General features: G+C 50.7%; 1 long non-coding RNA gene across 3 annotated transcripts in view; it reads left to right on the top strand.

The window, feature by feature from the left end:
- LOC138850221 (uncharacterized) overlaps positions 1-24,791 on the top strand; it is a 104,689-nt gene that overhangs the window by 35,854 nt on the left and 44,044 nt on the right. The gene's annotated exons all lie outside the window — the stretch shown is intronic.

The raw sequence follows: 24,791 nt of genomic DNA, 5'->3' as shown, positions 1-24,791 counted from the left end.
AAATATGCAAAGAATTTCTTGTAGAACAATCAACAAGTGAAGATTCCAGATCTGATCAAAGATAATGGCACCTGGGGGCTGGTGCTGTGACATAGTGGGTTAAAGCCTCGGCCTGTAGCACCTGCATCCCATGTGGGCACTGGTTCCAAGTCCCGGCTGCTCCATTTCCAATCCAGCTCCCTGCTAATGGCCCTGGGAAAGCAGCGGAGGGTAACCCAAGTCCTTGGGCCCCTGCACCCATGTGGGAGACCTGAAAGAAGCTCCTGGCTTTTGGATTTGGATTGTCTCAGCTCTGGCCATTGTGCCATTTGGGGAGTAAAACAGCAGATGGAAGACCTCTCCCTCCCCATCTGTACTTCTCTCTCTCTCTTTCAAATAAATAAAATAAATCTTGGGGCTGGCGCCGTGGCTCACTTGGTTAATCCTCCGCCTGCGGTACCAGCATCCCATGTGGGCACCGGGTTCTAGTCCTGATTGTTCCTCTTCCAGTCCAGCTCTCTGCTGTGGCCCGGGAAGGCAGTGGAGGATGGCCCAAGTGCTTGGGCACCTGTACCCGCATGGGAGACCAGGAGGAAGCACCTGGCTCCTGGCTTCAGATCAGCGTAGTTCCGGCTGTAGTGGCCATTTGAAGGGTGAACCAATGGAAGGAAGACCTTTCTCTGTCTCTCTCTCTCTCTCACTGTCTAACTCTGCCTGTCTAATAAAAAAATTTAAAAAAAAAAGAAGGAGGAGGAGGAGGAGGAGGGGCTGGTACCTGCCCCTCCATATGGGCGCTGGTTTAAGTCCTGACTGCACTTCAATCCAGCTCTCTGCTGTGGCCTGGGAAAGCAGTAGAAGATAGCCAAGTGCTTGGGCCCATGAAACCTCGAGGGAGACCTGGAAGAAGCTCCTGGCTCCTGGCTTCAGATCAGCCCAGCTCTGGCTGTTGCAGCTGTTTGGGGAGTGAACCAGTGGGTGGAAGACCTCTCTCTCTCTCTCTCTCTGCCTCTGCCTCTCTGTAACTCTGACTTTCAAATAAATAAACACATCTTAAAAGAAAAGAAACAATCCCCCTGGCCTTAGCTGCACAGTACGGTGTCTTGTCTGGGATTTCCTCCTCCGTTTCTGCAGGCTGACGTAGTGCTTTCACAGACAGCTCCTCATCCGATCCTTATCATGGCCCCGGGAATAGGGCTCATTAGCTCCACTTCACAGATGTGGAAACAGAGGCAAGGAGACATGATGTGACTTCACCAGGGCGAAACAACAGAGAGAATTCAGACCCACGTTTGCAGCCTCCACCTCCAGAATCCTTGCTGCTTCAGCGTTTAGCTGGGATGATACGGATAGCAGATAAGAGAGAGCATAAGATGCCATGTGGATCCAGTGCTCTATGGAATTCTAGTTACTTGTCTAAATGATTTCTTTACCTGCATTTTATTTGAAAGGCAGGGAGCCAGAGAGAGAGAGAGACAGAGACAGAGACAACTAGAAAGGGATCTAACTCCCGCTGGTTCACTCTTCAAATGCCCACAACAGCTAGGACTGGGGCCAGGCCAAAGCCAGGAGCCTGAAACTCAATCCAGGTCTCCCACATGAGCGGCAGGGACCTAAGACGTAGGCCATTATCTGCAGCCTCCCAGGGGGCAGGTTGGCAGGAGCTGGATTCGAAGCACAGGAGGTGGGACTGTGTTACAGGGTGTGGGTGTCCCAAGCAGCATCTCAGCCGCTGTGCCAAATATCTGTCCTCAAATGGGATTTTTAAAAATCAGTTAATTAGCAGAAGGGAGGGTAGGGTGGGAAGTAGTCACTGTGCTCCTAAATCTATATATATGAAACATCTGAGATTTGTTCACCTTTAAAAAAAGAAGAAAGAAAAATAATCAATTTGAAAGTCAGGGAGAGAGCTGGATAGACGTGTGCTACCATTTGCTGGTTCACTCCCCAAATGCCTGCAATGGCCAGGGGCCAAAATCAGCAGCCAGGAGCTCAATCTGAGTCTCCCACAGGAGTGCCTAGGACCCAATTACTTGAGTAATTACTGCTGCCTCCCAGGGTCTCATTTAGCGGGAAGCTGGAGTCAGGAGCCAGGGCACATATTGAATCCAGGCACTGTGAAATGGATTGTCGCCATCTTAACTAGTGTCTTAATTGCTTTTCCAAACACCAGTCTCCTATATGGGGTATTATTAGTAATAATTAATAGTGCTAATGTTCATTGAGCACCTCCTGTGTGATAGGCTCTATTCCAAGTACTTGACCGATCACGTCACTTCATTTATTCCTTAGGCATGTTTTGGGGTTGGTCTGTCATTTTATTGATTTAGTCTTAAAATTTTTTATCATTTGTTTGAAAATCAGAGCAAGAGAGAGAGAGGGAGAAAGAGAGCTTCCATCTGCTGTTTCACTCCCCAAATGGCCACAATGGCCCGGTCTGGGCCAGGCTGAAACCAGAAGCCTGGAGCTCCATCTGGGTCTCCCATGTAGGTTTGCAGAGGCCTGAGGACTTGGGTCATCACCACCTACTTTCCCAGGCACATTAGCAGGGAGGACTTGAATTGGTCAGGTTGAGTATCCCTTGTCCCAAATTCTTGAGACCAGAAGTGTTTCAGGTTTAAAAAAAATTTTTTTTTAAGATTTTTTTTGAGGGCTGGCGCCATGGCTCAATAGGCTAATCCTCCACCTGCAGCGCTGGCACCCCAGGTTCTAGTCCTGATCGGGACACCAGATTCTGTCCCAGTTGCTCCTCTTCCTGTCCAGCTCTCTGCTGTGGCCCCGGAGTGCAGTGGAGGATGGCCCAAGTGCTTGGGCCCTGCACCCCATGGGAGACCAGGAGAAGCACCTGGCTCCTGGCTTCGGATCAGCATGGTGCACCAGCCACAGTGCGCCAGCTGCAGCGGGCACTGGGGGGTGAACCAACGGAAAAAGGAAGACCTTTCTTTCTGTCTCTGTCTCACTGTCCACTCTGCCTGTCAAAAAAAAAAATTTATTTGAGGGGCCGGCGCCATGGCTCACTGGGTCAATCCTCTGCCTGCGGCGTAGGGTTCTAGTCCCAGTTGCTTCTCTTCCAATCCAGCTCTGCTGTGGCCCGGGAGGGCAGTGGAGGATGGCCCAAGTGCACCCACATGGGAGACCAGGAAGAAGCACCTGGCTCCTGGCTTCAGATCTGCGCGGTGGCGACCGTAGCAGCCATTTGGGAGTGAACCAAAGGAAGAAAGACCTTTCTCTCTGTCTGTCTCTCTCACTGTCTGTTACTCTACCTGTCAAATTTAAAAAAAAAAGATTTATTTGAGAGGCAGAATTACAGAGAGAGAGAGATATAGGTCTTCCAGACGCTGGTTCAATCCCCAACTGGCTGGAGCTGAGCTGATCTGAAGCCAGGAGCCAGGAGCTTCCTCTGGGTCTCCCACGTGGGTGCAGGGGCCTCAAGGACTTGGGCCATCTTCCACTGCTTTCCCAGGCTATAGCAGAGAGATGGATCAGAAGTGGAGCAGCTGGGGCTCGAACTGGTGCGCATGTGGGATGCTGGCACTGCAGGAGGTAGCTTTACCCACTACAACACAGTGCTGGCCCCTGTTTTGGATTTTGGAACATTGCATGTACCTAAGTCTAAACATGGAATTCATTTATGTTCACGGTGCACCTTTTTACCCACAGTCTGAAGGTCATTTTACACGGTAATTTTTGGTGTGCTTGCATTTTGACCACCGCGCGTCGGATGAGGTCAAATGTGGAAATTTCCAGTTGTGGCATCTTGTCGCTGCTGAGAAAGTTTTGGATTTGGGAGCATTGCAGATTAGGAGTGCGCGGCCTTTGTGGACTAGGTATAAGAGGAAGGATAAGGAGGGCTTCGAGGGCAGCCCAGGCTGAGCTGGATGTGATGCGGGCGCAGAGGAGGAAGGCATCCTAGGAGGGAGGCGTGGCCCGAGCAGAGCGCTGGAGGAGGGGCACCGAAAGAGGATCAGTGATGCGGCTGCTCTGAGCTCTCTGCGGTGTTTCACTCGTGTGTATGTCTTAAAAATTAATTACCGACTTAAAAAAAAAAAAAAAAACTAGGACGCTTCAAATTCGAACCCAAATGTCTTGGTTCCACTGGGAAGTGGGAATATCGGGCGGCTCCGGGGCTTGTTCCCCTGCAGCACTGGGGCGCGCCCGCCCCGCCTGCAGCGCTCCTAGGTCACCCGCGCGGCCCCTGAGGCTCAATTTAGATGAACTGGGGCGTGTTTGGAGTGGGGAGCGGACAGGCTAGGTCTAGTGAAGACCGCTGGAGTAGTGGGGCTGTTACCCTCGGGGTCACACATTGATATTTAAAGGGCTAGACTGTTGGTGGTGGTGGTGGTGGGGGGGGGTCGGGTCTGTCCTAGGACGGGGAGAGGAGAGAGGAAGCCAAGGGAGGCAGAACTTGGCTCAGCTGACTCGGATCGGGGAGCGCCCGGGCGCGGAGGTGGGAGCTCCGTCTAGGCTGAGCCCGGGCAACGCTGCGCCACGACCGTTTGAGGGAATCCGAGCGCTGCGTGGGCAGCTGAACCGGCTGCCCTTTGCGGTTTCTTCCAGCCCTGCAGGGCCGGCTTCTGTGCCCACGGACGTGGTGCCAGGGTGAAGGAGAAGGAAGAGCTAAAAATGACTCCTTTGTGCCGGCCTGGAAGTTTGAAAGGCTGCAGTGGCTGCTGCCGCCGGGAGAATGCGGAACTTAGGATGCAACTAATTGGCAGAAGGGACAGAGCATGGCGATGTGCTGCAGGGCTTGGGTCAGGCCAGGCACATCGTTTACTTATTTGAAAGGCAAGCAGGCAGATCTTCCATGGTTGGTTCACTCCCCGACTATCTGCAAGACCCAGGGATGGGCCAGGAGCCTGGAACTCAATCCAGGTCTTCTAGGTGGGTGGCAGGGACCCGAGTGCTGAAGCCATCCTAGGGTGTGCATCTGCAGGGAGCTGGACTGGAGCTAGTACTTAACACAGACACTCTGGATAGAGGACGTGGATGTCCCTCGCGGCTTCTTAGCCTGTGCCAAATGCCTGCCCTGGTGTTTCAGCCTTTCCGTGCCAGTGTCGTCGGGAAGGCTTGGATGTAAGCTGCCGCCCCGCGCTTGGTTGGCAGCGGCAGCTGAGGGTGAGCATCCCTCCCCCAGACTGGCTGGAGAGGCCGCACAGCTCCAGGAGGGCCTGTCCTGCAGTCGGGATTCAGGCTCCGCCCACTAGGCCGGAAGTCTGACATCCGGTTTCTGTCTGTGGGAGGGAGGAGGCGCCTTGGGTGACCTCTAGGGTCTGATGGTTCAGGGCCACCTGATGCCTGGTGGGAATCCGGATGGGAAACTCCATGGCCAGGAGGGGAACCCTGGAGGCCAGAGCAGTGGACACAGGCAAGCTCCTGGGGGCATGGGTGCTATCTGCAGTTTACATTTTGACATGGTTTTGACTTGACTCATTAACATGACTGACTGATTCTGTAAGTAAAGAGGAAAACACAGACTTGAATCCAAAAGAAAAACACCTGAACCTGATAACCACAACCATTTAAGGTCAGGGGTCCCTTCCTATCCAAGGTTGTACTTTCTAAGGCTTGTTACCCATGGTCAACAGAGGTCTGAAAATATGGAAGATTCTAGAAATAAACAACTTGTAAGTTTTAAATAAATAAACTTTATTACAGTACATCACTATAATTATCCTATTTGTTGTTAGTTGTTGTTAATCTCTTATTGCGCCTAATTTGCAAATTAAACTTTATCATGATGTATAGGGAAAAAACAGGATATATATGGCTCAGTATTATCTGCAGTTTCTGGAGGGTCAGAAAACAGCTGTAACTTGAATCCCCTGCTCTGAATTTTTAAAAAAGATTTATTTATTCAAAAGGCAGAGTGACAGAAAGAGGAGAGAGAGAGAAACAAAGATATCTTCTATCTGCTGGTTCACTCCCCAGATGCCTGCAACAGCCAGGGATGAGGCAGGCCAAAGCCAGGAGCCAGGAATGCCATCTTGGTTTCCCACGTGGGTGGCAGGGGCCCAAGCACTTGGGCCATCTTTGCCTTCCCTGGAGCATTAGCAGGGAGCTTGGTACCAGCCCCCACTACTCCGACTACACCATTAGCCCACATTAGCAGGCTGAAAGGACTGCCTAGAAACCCTGACCTTGCCTAGTAGATTTGTTGAAGGCATGGTTTGGTGTGTTTCTGAAATGAGTGTATTACAGGATACGTGTGTTTCCGTAAGTGTGAAGAATGTTATTTGCTCAATCTCCCTGGGACTGCTTATAGCAAAGCAAACATTTTAATAAGCAGATAAGCAGCAAATTAACCCCTCAGCCTTTGGAACTAAGATGGCTGTGAAACCCCCCACTTTCCAGCCCCAATGCTGTTTGTAGTTCGGAGTGGACAGTGCCCCCTTCAGGAAAATGTTCCCTAAGCACCTGCTCCACGTTGGACCTTGGCATGTTTATTACAAATTACAGCATAACTTGGGTCCGCCTCCTTCCCCCAGGTTTTGTGGGAGGAGCTGTCTGCATTGGTGGAGCCTTGTCTTTTGCATAATTCAGAGTTGTGGCCCAGAGGAAACGGCAGTTTCCACAGGCAGAATGCGGTTTGAATTCTCGTACTGCATTTTCATATTCACAGACTTCTTAACCGGGGAGAGTCCCGACCCACTGTGTGGAGTTCATGAAGATGGTGAGCATGAGGTCAGATACAGGAGGAAGCTGTCTCAGCGAAACCCAGGGATGGGCTTGGGGGCCTGGGGAGGGACACAGGTCACAGGCAGCTAGGATGTGCAGGGGCAGGGGCTGTGATGGGCGGGCCTGGGGGTCTGATCTCTGCCCTGCCCTGAAGAAGGCAGAGCCACCAGTGACTTAAAAAAAAAAAGATTTATTTATTTATTTGAAAAGCAGAGTTACACGGGGTGGGGTGAGGTGGGGGAGGAAGATCTTCCTCTGCTGGTTCACTTCCCGAATGGCTGCAACAGCCAGAGTTGGGTCGGGCTGAAGGCAGAAGCCAGGAGCTTCATCCCAGTCTCCCATGTGGGTGGCAGGGGCCCAAAGACTTAGGCCATCTTCTGTTGTTTTCCCAGGTGCATTAGCAGGGAGCTGGGTTGGAAGTGGAGCAACTGGGACTCAAATCGGCTCCCACATGGAATGTAGGCCTTGCAGGTGGCAGTTTTACCTGCTATGCTGCAACAGTGATTTTCCCGGGTCAGTGAGAGCAAGGCCATGTGGGTGCCCAGGCCTGCCTGACTCCGGATCTTGTGCTTGTGCCCTCTGGGTTAGCATACAGAGCCACACTCTCCAGGGACTTCCAGGCTGGGGAGGCAGGGGGAGGGTAGAAGCTGCCCAGCCTCTTCCTCTGTCCAAGCCCCTCTCTCTGCTGTTTCTTCACCGGACCTCATCAGCGAAGGGGGAGCTTGAGCAGCCACCCAGGACGAGTGGCTGCCTCCTGGCCCACTCACCGTGGACTCTACCTTGGTGGCATAGTGGCTCCCTGGAGCAGTCAGATGGCAGAGTGGGCCAGGGGGCCAGTCCAGAGCAGGTGGGCGGTGTGTGCGTGTTTCATGCCCAGGGGCCCGGAGGCGCTGGTCGTGAGCCTTACCCTGGGACCTCAGCAGCAATGCTTCGTCGAGATGCTGAACCCCAGCCATGGCCCTTGAGCTGCCGAGCCCTGCCCAACAGGTTCACACGGAGTGATGTTTTTGTGTGTGGATGTTGGCTGCTGGGAGTTCATTTCAAGCCTTCATGCGAGGCAAACGGTTGCTGGGTGTCAGGAAGACTCGCACGTGGCTGGCTAGCAGAGACGGGCTCTCTTGACTTCCTTTTTCACTGTTTTCACAAAGAAGAACCACCTGTTTCTGCTCGTGCAGGTGGCCCTGCCCTGGCCAGCACTGACTTTGTAGGGCAGGCGCTGGGACACAGGGGCAGCCGGCAGTCCCGCCCATCTGCAGAGGAGGCTGCTCCCTGGCCCAGGGTCTCTTGTGGCTGTTTTAAGGGTGTGGCTTCTGTTCAGGGCTTGCCTCTTGAGGCCACTGCGCTGAGCGTTCTCCTGGTGCCTGGGGAGCAGAGTTCCGGATTGCACTGTTGGAGTTTTTTTCTCTTGCATTCCCTTGCAGTGGACCTCGTGAAAGATTTATCCGTGAGTCTCAGTGTATCTTGAAGGTCTGACTGGTATTGGATGTTATGTTTACGTCCTAGTTATGTGGATAGTTCCCAGGGACTCATTTCCAGAACCTGGACCTCCACGTGTGTTCATGCCTAAAACTGACCCGCATGGGATGGAGCTGACGTGACAGTCTTTCTCCTTTCCCTGACTTTTGTGGTAACCCTGGGTTCTGCAGGGTTTACTCTGTCTTCCCCTCTTCCTCTCACTTCCCTAAGGGTAAAGAAAGGATCTCCGGGGGCTGGCACTGTGGCATAGTGAGGGGAGGCACTGCCTGCAGTGCCAGCATCCCATGTTGGCACCAGTTCGAGTCCTGGCTGCTCCATTTCCAATCCAGCTCTCTGCTATGACCTGGGAAAACAGTAGAAGATGGCCCAAGTCCTTGGGCCCCTGCACCTGTGTGGGAGACCTAGAAGAAGCTCCTGGCTCCTGGCTTTGGATCGACCCAGCTCCAGCCGTTGTGGCTGTTTGGGGAGTGAACCAGCGGATGGAGGATCTCTCTCTCTCTCTCTCTCTCTCTCTCTGCCTCTGCCTCTCTGTGACTTTGCCTTTCAAATAAATAAATAAATCTTTAAAAAGAAAAAAATAAAAGAAAGGCTCTCGGGCTATTGGCAGGTGCTTGGGAGCCACAGCATCTTTCAGTTCACTGCTCTGCCTTTTCCGCCTCCCTTTTGTCTAGAAATGGCTCCTCTCGAGGCAGGAGTGAAGGGGGCACAGGGAGGAAATGCCCACTGCCAGAAGCAGTCCTGTGCCTGCTCAGCGCGCAGCCTAGGAGGCCTTGTTAGCGAGAAGGGAGGCCTGGGCGCTGAGCTTTCACTCGGAGCTGGCCTGGGGCTGGGAGCACTTGCCATTTCTTTAAAGGTAAACCAATTTATTTTTTCTTTTAAAATTATCATTTATTTATTTGAGAGGCAGCGAGAGAGAGAGACAGTAATTTATGAAGTTCAGGATAAATCTGTACTTGTCCATTTGGAGTAGTGGTAATTAGTAGAGGAACAGGCCACCCTGCTGAGAACCAACGATCTACAGGCTCAGGTTTCATAATATCATCTGTGCAATTGTATCTTTGTTTCTTAGGGGGTGATTTAGGAAAGCCCTATAGTCAGAATCAGGAGCAGATGCAGAATAATCATAAATAGGTATATTACTACTTGGAGAATAAAAAAAAGAGGCCCTTATAATGAAACGCACAAGTATGCCAAGGAGGGTATCCATAGAGTGTATCCACCAAGTCCCAAAATTTACCAAAATTTATAAGTAATTTTTCACAAGAAGGGATAAGCTCAGGAGGTGCTACATCAGTCATTTTATCACAATAATTCTAAGTTCCTATAGTAAGCTTTACCCACAGCGCCACAGTGCCGGCCCAATGCTACTCCACTTCTGATCCAGCTTCCTGCTAACACACCCAGGAAGGTATTGGAAGATGGCCCAAGTACTTCTGTCACTGCCAACCATGTAGGAGACCAGTATGGAGTTCCAGGCTCCTGGCTTCGGCCTGGCACAGCCCCAGCTCTTGCAGTCACTTGGGAAGTGAATGAGAGTTAGAATCTCTCTCTCTTCTCTTCTCTCTCTCTCTCCTTTCTTTCATTTGCCTTTTCAGATTAAAAAAAAAACTGGTGATCATGGCTAAGAAAATGTTTTAATATTTAGATTGCATTGAGTCCATTAAAAAGACTAATGTAACAGTTTTGACTTTAAATGTCAATATTTACAATAATTGGGGGAATTTATATCCTTTGCAGCAATTTAAATGTGTAGTGAAAATGTTAAATATCATTGTGGCCAGTGTTGAGGAGCAGCAGGTAAAGCTACCACCTGTGACACTGGCATCTCATTTAGGCACCAATTTGTGTCCTGGCTGCTCCATTTCCAAACCAGCTCCCTGCTAATCTGCCTGGGAAAACAGTGGAAGATGGCGCAAGTGCTTGGGTACCTGCACTCATGTGGGAGTCCTGGAAGAAACTCTGGTTCTTGGCTTTGGGCTGACCCAGCCCTGGCTGTTTGGAGAGTGAACCAGCAGTTGGAAGATCTCTTTCTCTGTCCGTTTCCCCTCTTTCTGTAACTCTTGCTTTTCAAATAAATCTTTAAAAAATTTTAAAGAAAGCATTACTTTATCATCTATTTGAGGAGGGGGGAGTCAGAGTGAGTGTGCGGTCATCCAATGGTTCCCTCCCCAAACAGCCAGGGGAGTCAGAGTGAGTGTGCGGTCATCCAATGGTTCCCTCCCCAAACAGCCAGGGAGCTGGAGCTGGAAGCTGGGATCTCAACCCAGGTCTCCCGCGTGGGTAACAGGAACCCAGTGACTGAGCCGCCACTGCTGCTTCCAGGGCCTCCATCCGCAGGAAGGTGGAATCAGGAGCGGGAGCCAGAGTAAGACCCAGGCACTGTGCAACGGGACTCAGTTGTGCTAAATGGTGTCTTAACCAATGGGCCAAATGTCTGCATCCTAGTTTGTTAAAAACTCCTCCAGGGGATGCACAAGAGTATCAGGATCAGCTAAGTGTGCTGCAGTAACAGACACTTGCAAGATGTATTTCTCGTTCACATTTCATGTCCATTGTGTATTAGTAGGGGGCTCTTGCTCCTTCCGGGGTGGTCACGTGGCCCATCCAACCAGGAGGGGGCAGCAGGTGGAATCCTCCCATGTGTCCACCAGGTGGTGGAGGGGTGGAAGTACTTGGTGAACTTGTGAACACAGTGAGCACCATGTTTGAAGACCAGACCATAGAGTTTCTTACATAGGATAGAGAGGCCTCAGTCTCCTGGGGAGAAGGGAAAGTGGTGGAGGGAGGTAGCGATTCCCTTCCTTCTGCCCCCACCAAGTAAGGGGAAGAAAAGAGAGGCAGAGAGAGAGAGAGAAAGAGAGAGTGAAAGAGAGAGAGAGAGAGAGCTGGGAGGTCAGAGGCAGGTGCTCTGTTGGCTTCATTTGCAGGGTGAAACCACAGTAGGAGAGGCCTGATGGATACATCCAGAGACTCGGGAGCCCCAGGACCGCCACTGTCTCCTGGTGGCCCCACCACGGGTGCACGTGTGGAAGCTGGGGCAGCATGGTGCAGCGTGACAGTGGCCAAGGCAGAGGGCAGCAGCTGACTGTGAGTCCAAGCAGGGCTCTGGCAGCCCAGGGCCCAAATGAGGCATTGCAGGGCCCAGTGGTGAGGTCGTGGAGGTGCCCAGGGGGCTAGTCTCGATGTTTCTGTGTTGTACATACACACTTCTCTCAACTTTCCCCAACTTTCTTTAGTTCTTTTAGCATCTTTTAAGACAGTTGTTAAAAGTGTGTGTGTAATAGATCTGACAGCAGGTCTCTTTCCTTCCTCTTCTTCCTCTTCCTCTTCCTCTTCTTCTTCTTCTTCTTCCTCCTCCTCTTCTTCTTCCTCTTCTTCTTCCTCTTCTTCCTCTTCCTCTTCTTCCTCCTCCTCCTCTTCTTCTTCCTCCTCCTCCTCTTCTTCCTCTTCCTCCTCCTCTTCTTCTTCCTCTTCTTCCTCCTCCTCTTCTTCTTCCTCTTCCTCTTCTTCCTCCTCTTCTTCCTGTTCTTCTTCTTCTTCTTCTTCCTGTTCTTCTTCTTCTTCTTCTTCTTCTTCTTCCTCTTCCTCTTCCTCTTCTCCTCCTCCTCCTCCTCTTCTGCCTCCTCCTTCTCCTTCTCCTCCTTCTCTTCCTTCTTCTTCTTCATTTATTTGCAAAGCAGAGCAGCAGAGAAAGAGAGAGGGATCTTCCATTTGCCGATTCGCTCTGTAAATGTCTGCAAGGGCCCACGTCAGGACCCCGAAGCACCATCCAGATGGCCCCTGTGGGTGGCAGGGCCAGAGCGTTGCTGCCTTCCCAGGTGCATTAGCAGGGAGCTGGCTCGGACGCAGAGCAGCTGGGGCTGAAACCTGTGCTCTGATAAGAGGTGCCAGCCTTGTAAGCAGCAGCTGTACCACACTGTTGGCCCTATCAGGTCCTTTTGCAAGGTCAGTTTCTGCTTACTTTTTTCCTTAAAATGGACCATATTTTTTATTGTTTGTATTCCTGGTGATTTTCCTGTTGAAAACTGAATGTTTGACTATAATACTGTGGTAACTCTGGAAATCAAACAGGATTTTCTACTTTCCTTAGAGTTCACTAGTTTTTGCTTTCCTATTTAGATTAGTTTCTAAAGCCTGTGTGGGCTGCCTCTGTGATGAGCCATCCTGATGTGCAAACTCCAGGTTCTTCTCGGCTGTGGTAGAGCCTGCAGCATCCCCGGGCAGGTGTGGTGACTTTCTGATTTCCTCTGTGCGTGCAGTTGCTTCTCTAGGTTCCAGTCCCAAACATCTGGCTTCCAGTAGAGGAAAGGAAAGAGAAGAAAAGGCTGTGACAGGTTCACTCTCCTGCAAGTCACTTCCGCTGGAGGGGGAGGGGCTTGCAATGAAGGGGGCAGAGCCTCAGCAGTGGCTGCCACCTCTTGGTCTGCGTCTTTTTGTGATCAGAAGCAACACCCAGTGATCAGAGCACAGATCCCTAATATTTGGAGACCAAGGACCGCTTTTTTCCAGGCCAGCCCCACAAGCTGTTTGCAAGCTGCTCCAGGGGCTCATGCACAGTGGCCTGTCATAGGGCTGGGGGCTGGGTCTGCCTGGATGTGTCGGTCAGGCCACTGCCCCATGGGGTTTTACCCTGCCATGTGGGTGACTGCTTCCGTGCTGGGAACTGAAGCTGACCAAGCTGATCCGCAGCTTGTGTGCGGGCCTCCCCGTGGACGCTGGACGCCATTGCTGCCCTCCAGAATCCCAAGTTGATTACAGCAGACAGATTCCGCTGATGCAGTTGTGGTCTAGGCAGGGGAGACAGACCCCACCTTTTTTCTTTCCTTCTTTCTTTTTAAAAAAGATGTATCTGTGGGGCTGGCACTGTGGAAAGTAGGCTAAGGCTCCGCCTTCGGTGCCAGCATCCCATATGGGCATAGGTTCATGTCCCGGCTGCTCCTCTTCCCATCCAGCTCTCTCTGCTTGTGGCCTGGAAGAGCACTGGAAGATGACCCAAGTGCTTGGGCCCCTGCACCCACGTGGGAGACCCGGAAGCAGCTCCTGGCTCCTGGCTTCGGTCTGGCCCAGACTCTACCATTGTGGCCATTTGGGAAATGAACCAGTGGATGGAAGGTTCTCTCTCTCTCTCTCTCTCTCTCTCTCTCTCTCTCTCTCTTCTCCTCTAACTGCATTTTGAATAAATAAAATAAATCTTTAAAAATTCATATGGCCACAAGGGGGCAGTCAAGGCCAGCGGATAAGTCAGGAGCTCTGGCGGTAGGGATTGGAAGGCTGACTCCCATCAGCACCTGTTCGGTTCCCTGTGGCATGGGCCCTTTGCTCATGTCGTTTCCACACCAAGAAGTCGCCCGGTTGCCTTTGTTTGCGGGTGACCCAGGCGGGAGGGAAGCAGGGACGTCCTGCCGGTCCCCGTCTCCCCCCGGCCTAGGCTGGGGGGACAGCGGTGTGTGTTCCTGGACCTGAGCTCCTCGCGCGGGGTTGGGGGTTGGGAGGGCTGGCGGGGCCGAGCCGGCGTCTCTGACTACAGCGGGTGAAGGGGGTGCCCAGCCTCCTGCGTGGACAGGGACAAGGGCTGTGGAGACAGGGGCGGGACCCACTCCGATCCTGCACTGAGGACACAGCAGCTCCCGGAATGCTTGCGTCCCCGACGACGGTGCCGGTGCCTCGGGCAGGAGTGCGGCATGCTGAGACACTGCAGCCCCTCCCTACCTGACAGGAGGGCTCAGCGCCTTTCCTTCCTCCCTGCTCCCCTCCCTCCTCCTGCCCTCCTCGAGTGGAAGCTTTCGCCCAGGCACCAAGCAGACCGCCGGCCGCCCCCATGGCGTCCCCAGCCACTCTCGCTCCTCCAACATCCACCCCCACACCCCCACCGTTCGATGGTTGTAGAGCAAATCCCAGATACATTTTATCCATGAATGTTTACCTCAAAGGGGAAGACTTTCACAATTTGTTTATTTGAGAAAGAGAGAGAGAGAGAGAGAGAGAGAGAGAGAGAGAGAGATCTTTCATTCACTGGTTCACTCCCCAAATGCCTGCAATGTCTGGGGCTGGAGCCAGGAGCTGGGAATTCAGTGCAGGTCTCTCACATGGGCAGTAGGGATCTAAGCACTTGAGCCATCCCTGTACCACCTAGGGTTGGCATTAGCAGGATACCAAAGTCAGAACCGAACCCAGGTGCTCTAAAACATGGCCACTAGTGTAGGCCAAATACCCGTACTTTTTTTTTTTAAGATTTATTTGTTTATTTGAAAGTCAGAGTTAGAGAGAGAGAGGCAGAGAGAGAGAGAGAGAGAGAGAGAGAGAGAGAGAGAGAGGTCTTCCATCCGATGGTTCACTCCCCAACTGGCTGCAACGACAAGAGCTGACCAATCCCAAGCCAGGAGCCAGGTGCTTCCTCCAGGTCTCCCACTCGAGTGCAGGGGCCCAAGGACTTGGGCCATCTTCTACTGCTTTCCCAGGCCATAGCAGAGAGCTGGATCGGAAGAGGGGCATCCAGGACTCGAACCGGCTTCCGTATGGGATGCCAGCATTGTAGGCGGCGGCTTTACCCGCTACACCATAGCGCCACCCCCACCCTTTTTTTTTTTTTAAAGGTCACAGACACAGAAAAGATCTTCCACCCACTGGTCCGCTCCCCAAATGCCCACAACAACTAGGACTGGGCCAGGCTGAAGCCAGGAGCCAAGATCTTCCTCTGGGTCTCCTATGGGGGAGGCAGGGACTCAGATACTTCAGCCATCACCTACTACCTCCCAGGCACACAATGGGAAGCTGGAATCTGAGACAGAGCTGAGTGCAAATGCAGACACTTCTGATAGCCAGCATGGGCATGCCACGTGGGTTCTCAGCCACCTGCCAGATGACCATCCAGGACGACTTTTGCAGCAGCCCGACTGCAACTCGGAATCCTCCGATACCCGAGCCTTAGTCACATGTTCCTGATTTTCTCAAGAATATGTTTACAGTTGGTTGATTGAATCAGACTCCATCTAGAGTGCACTTGCTGCCCACCTGGGAGACCTGGGTGGAGCTCCTGGCTCCTGGCTTCTGATTGGCTGAGCTCTGGCCATTGTGGAGTTTTCACGTGAAACTATCTTGCATATGTTTAAAGGATATGCTTCCTGTCTGGGTGTCTTCCCACCGCACTTGGACTGTAGCACCATGTGCTATGGGTCACGTCCACACCCACGCCCTCCTCCACCCCCCTCTGCCTGGACTCTCACGTCCCCTCTGGGATAAACATGTCAACAGTATTAGCAAAGCAACTACTAACATTCAGTGTTTCTTCACTGCTCTGTCCTCACAACGTCACCATTAGAGATACAAGCCAAAATGCATTTTGCTAAGTGAGTTGCAATACTTCCTTTCTTTGTTTAATTCTATCACCGCCTGGATACCTAGTTGGGTTCCTTTGCTCAGTGGTGTATCAATTTTTAGAGAACTATTTTTTATGTTTTTATTTCTTTTTAAAGATTTATTTATTTGAAAGGCAGAGTTAGAGACAGAGACTGAGAGAGAGATCGGAAGATCTGGTTCACTCCCCAGATGGCTGCAAAGGCTGGAGCTGGACCAATCCGAAGCCTGGAGCCAGGAGCTTCCTCTGGGTCTCCCATGTGGAAGCAGGGACCCAAGGACTTGGAACATCTTCCTCTGCCTTCCCAGGCCACAGCAGAGAGTTGGATAGGAAGTGGAGCAGCTGGGACTCGAACTGGCGCCCATATTTGATGCCAGCACTTGCAGGCGGTGGCTTTACCCGCTACTCCACAGCGCTGGCCCCTCACTGTATTTTTTGAATACATAAATAATTCACACAATTCCTAAGTGAAAATTATCTAACAAAGCCTAATTCCCATTCCTGTCCCCGTCTGTCTGTTCCCTTTAGGTAATACTTGGTTTTAAGTTTTTCCTTCCTTATTTATTTTTGTCCATATAAGCAAGTATGTATACATATGCCCGCATTTATTGACTTCCTTTTCCTTTTGAAAAATTTAGCTATTTTTCATTATTTATTTATTTATTTTAAAAATTTTTATTTGAAAGGCAGAGTTGTAGAGAGGGACAGACAGAGTTCTTCATCCACTGGTTCATGCCCCAAATGGCCACAACAGCCAGGTCTGGTCCAGGACACAGCCAAGAGCCTGGAACTCCATCCAGGTCTCTCATGTGGGTGGCAGAGGCCCAAGCACTTGGGCCATCTTCTGCTGCTTTCCCACATGTTAGCAGGAGCTTGACTGGAAATAGGGCAGCCGGGATTTGAGCTGGCACCTGTAAGGGATGCTGGTGTCACAGGCAGCGTGCTAACCTGCTGTGCCACAACACTGGCTCCTATCTTCATTGTATTTAAAAGGCAGAGAGACAGAGATCTTCCATCTGTTGATTCGATCACCAAACACACACAACAGGCAGGGCTGGGCCAGGTTGAAGTCAGGGGGCTGGAACTTAATCCAGGTCTCATGCATGGGTGGCGGGACTCACCTGCCCACACTCCTTCCTTTCTAATATGAAAGATAGCGTCATATATATATTTGTGTATATATATATATGTGTGTGTGTGTGTGTGTGTATATATATAAAGCTATTTGCCTTTTAAACAATTTATCCAGGAACTGTTACCTACTGTTGCATCAACTCAGAATTAGTAGCTTCAAACAACTGGTCATGTCTCTGGCTGCTGGGCCACGTGGGCAGTGCTGCCTGTGGTGTTCCCGGCTCTGGAACAGCCAGAAAGGCCCTCCAGTCGCTTGTCCGTGCCTCGTGAGACCGCCAGCACTTGCCAGCTGGCTAGTCCTCTCTCCTTCTCCTGATGTGCCAGCTTGTGTTTCCTCACTGCATGATGGCCCCCGGGGAGGTGGAGTTCAGCTACAGTAGCAGGCTTCCCATGAATACAGCGGAGTCACCAGTCCTGGTGTTATGGTAACTGGCCTGTGACCGGCATTGGTCAAAGCAAACCAGACGATGTGCCCAGCTCGGGGAGGGCAGATACTCCGGCTGGTGATGTGAGAAACGTGCATGTTTATCCAGAGGGCAGCAATTGATGCTGGTCATCTTTCGAGGCTATCTACCATAGCCACTGCTTGGCCACAGCCACTCAGATCCCTTACACACACACACACACACACACACACAGCCTCCCCCGCCCCCACAGCGTGCCCAAAGATCCCATCTCCTGATCACATCATTCAGAGGGAGAGTGTGTTGTGGTTGCAGCTTGAAGACTTCATCCATGTTGGAATGCCGATTGGAATCCCGGCTACACAGCTTCCAGTCCAATTCCCTGCTAATGCGCCTGGGAAGTTCAAGTTCAAGTTCTTGGAAGTTCCTGGCCCCTGGCTCAGAGTTTGGGGACTGATCCAATGAGGGGAGATGCACTCTGTCTCTCTCTCTTTCTTCTTCGCCACTCTGTCATTCTGCCTTTCAAATAAATAAATGCTTCTTTTAAAAAAAATCATGCCCATGTTCAAAATCTAGGATTCTGTTGTCTAAATCAAGCCCAGATGTGGATGATGCAGAGAACTGTGGACTAAGATTAAAATGATTTCTGCCATATATCCCATGTACAATGTTAAGACTAGGCTAGGGGGCCAGGCCAGCGTTGTGGCATAGCAAGTAAAGCCGCTCTCTGTGAAACTGGCATCCCTTATGGGTGCAGGTTCGACCCCTGGCTGCTCCACTTCCGGTCCAGCTCCTTACTATTCACCTGGGAAGGCAGCAGAGGGTGGCCCAAGTACTTGGGTCCCTCTACCCACATGGGACACCTGGAAGAAGCTCCTGGCTCCCTGCTTTGGATGGGCACAGCTCCAGCCACTGTGGCCAGTTGGGGAGTGAACCAGAGGATGGAAAACCTCTCTCTCTCTGCTTCACCTTCTCTCTGTGTGTAACTCTAACTTTCAAATAAATAAATAAATCTTTGAAAAATCTATAGGTTTTTGATAAATCTCATTGGCGTTCACTCCATGCCCCTGCACACGCATGCACATTGCAACAGTCTTTCCGGTCTGGCCTGTCAGCAGCCATGGGACAGTGTTCTGAAGCCCCTTGGAGCCCCTGTCTCCAGCTGAGAGGGTCTATGAGGCATCCTCTTACTTCATAATGAGTTCTCTCTCTTTTAAAAATTAATTTATTTATTTGAAAGTCAGAGTTACACAGAGAGAGGAGAGGCTGAGAGAGAGAGAGAGAGAGAGAGAGAGAGAGAGATATCTTCCAGCCAATGGTTCACTCCCCAAGTGGCTACAACGGTTGGAGCTGTGCTGATCCGAAGCCAGGAGCCAGGAGCTTCTTCCGGGTCTCCCACGCAGCTGCAGGGGCCCAAGGACTTGGGCCATCTTCTACTGCTTTCCCAGGACATAGCGGAGAGCTGGATCGGAAGTGGAGCATCCGGGTCTCAAACTGACGCCCACATGGGATGACGGTACTTCAGGGCAGGGCGTTAAACCTGCTGCGCCACAGTGCTGGCCCAATGAGTTCTCTTTTTAATTAAAATTTAAAAAAAAATTTTTTTATTTGAAAGGCAGAGACAGAGAGAGAGCTTCCATCCACTGGTTCACTCCCCAAATGCGCACAATAGCTGGGGCTGAGACAGGCTGAAGCCAGGAGGCAGGAACTCCATCTGGTCCCCCCTGTGGGTGGTTTGGACCCAAGGACTTGAGCCATCATCTGCTGCCTCCCAGAGTGAGCATTAGCAAGGAGACTGTGATCAGGAAGGAGCCAGGACTTGAACCCAGGCGCTGTGATATGGGATGTGGGCATCCCAAGCGGGGTCTTAACTACTGCATTGGTCGGTTCAAGTCCCCGCTGCTCCACTTCTAATCTCGCCCTCTGCTAATGGGCTGGGAAAGCAACAGAGGATGGCCCAAGCGTTGGGGTCCTTGCCACCCATGTGGGAGACCAGGATGAAGCTCCTGACTCCTGGCTTCTGGTTCCTGGCTCCAGCCTGGCCGAGTCCTGACCTCTGAGGCCATCTGGGGAGTGAGCCAGCATATGGAAGATCTCTCTCTCTCCCTCTCTCTGAAACTCTGCCTTTCAAATACTTAAGCGATTTTTTTTTTTTTTTAAAGAAAACTAAGTTGTTCCCTCTTTGGCTTATCTCCTTCTTCCTGTTTGTGTCACAGCAGCTAAAGAAGGAATCTGCCCTTTCATCTTCCCTCCGGGGGCCCCCTGAGCCAGCACACAGCTTGTTAGGTGCAGTTTGTCACCAACACAGGTGCTGATGCTGCCAAACGTTCTCCACCAGGTAACGCGGCCCAGCGGCTGTGGGGCCTCTCCGCGTGCTTCCCTCTGACGCCCGCATCCAGCTCTGAGTGCCCAGGTTCCAGTCCCAGCCCTGCTCTCCATGCCAGCTTCTTGTCAGGCTGCAGGTGTTGGCTTAAAGCACTTGGGTCCCTGCCACCATGCGGGACACTTGGATCGGGTTCTAGTATCCTGACTTGGACCCAGCTCAGCCCTGGTTGTTACTGGCATTTGGGGAGGTGGGGGGAGTGAACCAGCCCATGTCTGTCTCTGTGTTTCTCAAATAAATAAAATAAATAAATTTAAAAGATTAAAAAAAAGAAACGTTGATAGCATTTTCCAGTCAAGATCATGTTGCATTTGTGAACACTGCTTAGACTTGTCACCTTTATAATGCTAAGTATTCCTAGCCAGGAACATATGCTTTTCCATTTGTTCAAGTCTACTTTTATGTTTTTGAAGAGAGTTTTAGTTCTCTGTGCAGGTTTTGCACATTTCTTGACAAGTTACGCGTTCTTGTTGCTGTTGTAAATGGGGATTGGCCCTGCCAGGCCTTCTTACTGGATATTTCTGTATACATGGATGCTATGATTTCTTTTTTTTAAAGACTTATTTTATTTATTTGAAATACAGAGTTACAGGGCTGGAGCCACGGATCACTAGGCTAATCCTCCACCTTGCGGCACCGGCACACCGGGTTCTAGTCCCAGTCGGGGCGCCGGATTCTGTCCCAGTTGCCCCTCTTCCAGGCCAGCTCTCTGCTGTGGCCAGGGAGTGCAGTGGAGGATGGCCCAAGTACTTGGGCCCTGCACCCCATGGGAGACCAGGAGAAGCACCTGGCTCCTGCCATCGGCCGCGCGGTGCGCCGGCCGCAGCACGCCAGCCGCGGTGGCCATTGGAGGGTGAACCAACGGCAAAGGAAGACCTTTCTCTCTGTCTCTCTCTCTCACTGTCCACTCTGCCTGTCAAAAAAAAAAAAAAAAAAAGACAGAGTTACAGACAGAGGGAGAGGTCTTTCATCCGCTGGTTCACTCCTCAGTTGGCTGCAATGGCTGGAGCTGCGCGGATCCAAAGCCAGGAGTCAGGAGCTTCCTCCAGGTCTCCCATGCGAGTGTAGGGGCCCAAGGACTTGGGCCATCTTCCACTGCCTTCCCAGGCCACAGCAGAGAGCTGAATCTGAAGTGGAGCAGCCGGGACTAGAATCGGCACCATATGGGATGCCAGCGCTTCAGGCCAGGGCATTAACCCGCTGCACCATAGCACCAGCCTCCTGGAATCCAATTCTAATTTGTGGATTCAAGTCTTCTTTCTCTTCAGGAAGATTGCTGTGAACTACGGCTTCCCTTAAACATGATCTAATTGTGAAATATGACACAGAAAAGTGAACAAGACAATATGTTCAGTGAGCCAATAGTGTGAATACTCGCCTCACCACTGCTTAGGTCAAGAATTTTGTCAGGCGGGAAGCTCTCTTCATGTTCTAGCCCAGTGACTGTCAGTCCTTACTGGTCATAGTTTGTTTGTTTGTTGTTTGTTTGTTTGTTTAGATTTACTTATCTACTTGAAAGGAAGATTTACAGAGAGAGAAGGAGAGCAGAGAAAGACATCTGCTGGTTCACCCCCCAGATGACCACAACGGCTGAAGTCAGGAGCCAGGAGCTTCTTCCTTATCTCCCACGTGGGTACAGCAGCCAAGGACTTAGGCCATCTTCTACTGCTGTCCCAGGCTCATTAGCAGGGATCTGGATCTGAAGTGAAGCAGCCAGGACTTGAACCAGCACCAATATGGGACGCCCTCTGAGCCACAGGGTTGGCCCCTCTTGGGCATAGTTGTAGTATCCAAGAATGCATTCCTAAACACAGTTTTTGGGTTTGCCAATTTTGAACCTTGTATAGATGGAATAATGAAGTACCGTGTGCTTATTCTATATTGTGAAAGGTTGGGGCCGGCGTTGTGGTTCAGCAGGCTAAGCTGCTTCCTGTGGTACCAGCATCCCATATCTGAGTGCCATCTTGAGTTCTGGCTTCTCTTCTTCCTATCCAGTTCCCTGCTAATGTGCTTGGGAAAGCAATGGAAGATGGATCAAGTACTTGGGCCCCTGTCATCCAAGTGGGACACCCAGATGGAGTTTTTGGCTCCAGCCTTGGCCATTGTGGCCACGGGGGGTGTGAACGAGCTGGCGGATGGTCTCTTTCTTTGTGTCTTTTCCCTCTCTCTGCCTTTTAAATAAATAGAATCTTTTAAAAATATTGAAAAATTTTCATTTCATTTTCATTGCTATGTGATATCCTATTATGTAAACACATTGTAATGTATATCTTTTCTGCTGTTGATATTTGGAATGTTTCCAATTTTTTATTATGATAGACCATGCTATTGTGAATATTTTGGTGTTTTCTTTTTTTAAGATTTACTTATTTATTTGAAAGGGAGTTATAGATAGAAAGGGAAAGACTGAGAGAGAGGTCTTCCATCTGTTGATTCTCTCCCTAAATGGCCCCAACAGCCAGGACTGGGCCAAGCTGAAGCCAGGAGCCTGGAACTGTATCCAGGTCTCCCACAGGAGTGGCAGGGGCCCAAGCACTTGGGCCTTCTTCTGCTGCTTTCCCAGATGCATTAACAGTGAGCTGGATTGGAAGTGGTGCAGCTGGGATTTGAACCAGTGCCCATAGAGGATACCAGGGTCACAGGTGGTGGCTTAACATGCCTTGGCAACACCAGCCTCTTACCTTGGTGTTAATCTTAGAGGAAAGTTAGTCTCTATTTCACCATTACATGAGGTTGTGGTTGTAGGTTTTTTTTGTTTTTGTTTTTGTTTTTGTTTTGGTAGATGACCTTTATCAAATTGAGGAATTTCTTTCAGTTCCTAATTCACTGAAAGTTTTTTTTAATCACTAATGTGTTTTGAATTTTTTCAGATGTTTTTCCAGACTAAAGAGCTAATCTTGTGCTTTTCTTCCGTTAGACTGTTAACATGGTAGTGATTCAATGATTTTTCTTTTCTTTTTTTTTTTTAAAAAAGATTTATTTATTTATTTATTTGAGAGGCAGAGGTATAGATATAGAGAGGGAGAGACAGAGCGAGAGGTCCTCCATCCACTGGTTCCCTCCCCAAATGGCCGCAATGGCTGGAGCTGGACCAATTCGAAGCTGGTAGTCAGGAACTTCTTCTAGGTCTCCCACATAGGTGCAGGGGCCAAAGCACTTGGGCCATCCTGCACTGCTTTCCCAGGCCATCAGCAGGGAGTTGGACTAGAAGAGGAGCAGCTGCGACTCAAACCAGCGCCCATATAGGATACCAGCGCTGCCCACCATGTCACAGTGCCGCCTCCCATTGATTTTTCTAGCGATAAAACAACTTTGGAGCAGTTAAGGCATGCATTCCACATCAGAGAGCTAGTTCAAGTCTTGCCTTCACTTCTGACCCAGCTTCTTGCTAATGTGCACCCTGGGAGGTAGTACTAATGACTCCCTTGTGGGAGACCTGAATGAGGTTCCTAGCTCCTGGCTTCAGCCTGGCTCAGCCTCAGGTGTTGCGGGAATTTGCAGAGTGAACAGATGGAAGACCTTTGCTTTTTTTTTTTTTAAGATTTATTTATTTATTCATTTGAGAGGCAGAGTTACAGACAGGGAGAGGGAGAGACAGAGAGAGGTCTTCCATCCACTGGTTCACTCCCCAAGTGGCTGCAATGGCTGCAGCTGGACTGATCCAAAGCCAGGAGCCAGGAGTTTCTTCTGGGTCTCCCATGTAGGTGCAGGGACCCAAGGACTTGCACCATCTTCAACGGCTTTCCCAGGTTATCAGCAGGGAGCTGGATAGGAAGTGGAGCAGCTGGGACTTAAACTGGCACCTATATGGGATGCTGGCACTGCAGGCAGAGGCTTCACCTACTATGCCACAGCGCCAGGCCCACGAATTTTTTTTTTCCACTTCTTTCCTGAGTTCGGGGAGATGATGTTTTATCTCATCCTGTTTGCTAGTTTTCAACCCAACTGCTGTATTTCTTCCTTCTTCTTTTGCTCTTGTGGGCACTGCTTTATTTGTAGGTGTTTCTGTTTGCTTTAAGTGTTAGGGTGGAAATTTTATCTGTTTATTTTTATTTTTTTTAATTTTTTAATTTTTTTGACAGGCAGAGTGGACAGTGAGAGAGAGAGACAGAGAGAAAGGTCTTCCTTTGCTGTTGGTTCACCCTTCAATGGCCACCACGGCCGGTGTGCTGCTGCCAGCGCACCGGGCTGATCCGAAGCCAGGAGCCAGGTGCTTCTCCTGGTCTCCCATGGGGTGCAGGGCCCAAGTACTTGGGCCATCCTCCACTGCACTCCTTGGCCACAGCAGAGAGCTGGCCTGGAAGAGGGGCAACTGGGACAGAATCCGGCGCCCCGACCGGGACTAGAACCCGGTGTGCCGGTGCCGCAAGGCGGAGGATTAGCCTAGTGAGCCACGGCGCTGGCCCAATTTTATCTGTTCTAACCTTTGTTTTTTAATCTGGCTATAGTTTGTCACCTGCCATATATTTTTCTCTCCTTTCCTTCACTTTCTTGTAATATCGTTAATTAGAGCTATTCTGTTGGATCTTTCTTTTAATTAATCACTTTTCAAAAAGATATATCCAAACCACTTATTTGCAGAGGTCTGTAGTAGAGAAGACATCGGGCCAAGTTTCAAGGAATTGGTCTCAGATTCTATGATTTTGTGTGTGAAATTTTTTTTTATTCCAACTCTGGATAGGGAGGTTTGGAGTTATTTATTTATTTATTTTTAGTTTGAAAGGCAGAGTTACAGAGAAGGAGAGATTTCCATTCGCTGGTTTACTTGGCAACAGCCAGTGCCAGGCCAGACCAAAGCCAAGAGCCTGGAACTCCATCCGGGTCTCCCATGTGGAGCACTTGTGCCGTCTGCTGCTGCTTTCCCCGGTTCATTATCGGGGAGCTGGATCAGACGTGGAGCCACTGGGACTGGAACCAGCTATCACATGGGATGCCAGCATCGCAGGCAGCCACTTACCCTGCTGTGCCAAAACACCAGACCCTGGAGTTCTCAATTAAATCTTTTTCTCCTTTGCTACAAAGAGTGATTGCTTCTAAATACAGGCTTACCTGTGTGATTCCTTGTCTCGGCCTGAATTCTTTGTTTCTTAGAACTTAGTCTGGAAGCTTTTGCCACTAGCCATTGCCTAATTCATACAACTAACAAGGGATTTGGGGTTTGCATCACGTGCTAGGCCTCCTAACTTTGAAAAGTATAGTTTTACTGGCTCTTTCTTTTATCTTTGACCACTGCCCTAATCTATTTTGTGTTGCCCTAACGAAATAACTGAAGCTGGACAATTTACAAAGAAAACTAGGAGGCGCTGCGCTTGGCGCGCGTGCGCCCGGTGGGGCGGGCCGGGACTCCCGGCCTGCACGCCCTGGGGCCGAGGCCGGGCGCTCTTTCTCC

This window comes from Oryctolagus cuniculus, chromosome 6, assembly GCF_964237555.1.
Source record: "Oryctolagus cuniculus chromosome 6, mOryCun1.1, whole genome shotgun sequence".
Classification (NCBI taxonomy): domain Eukaryota; kingdom Metazoa; phylum Chordata; class Mammalia; order Lagomorpha; family Leporidae; genus Oryctolagus; species Oryctolagus cuniculus.
This window is presented reverse-complemented; position numbering and strand designations above follow the sequence as displayed.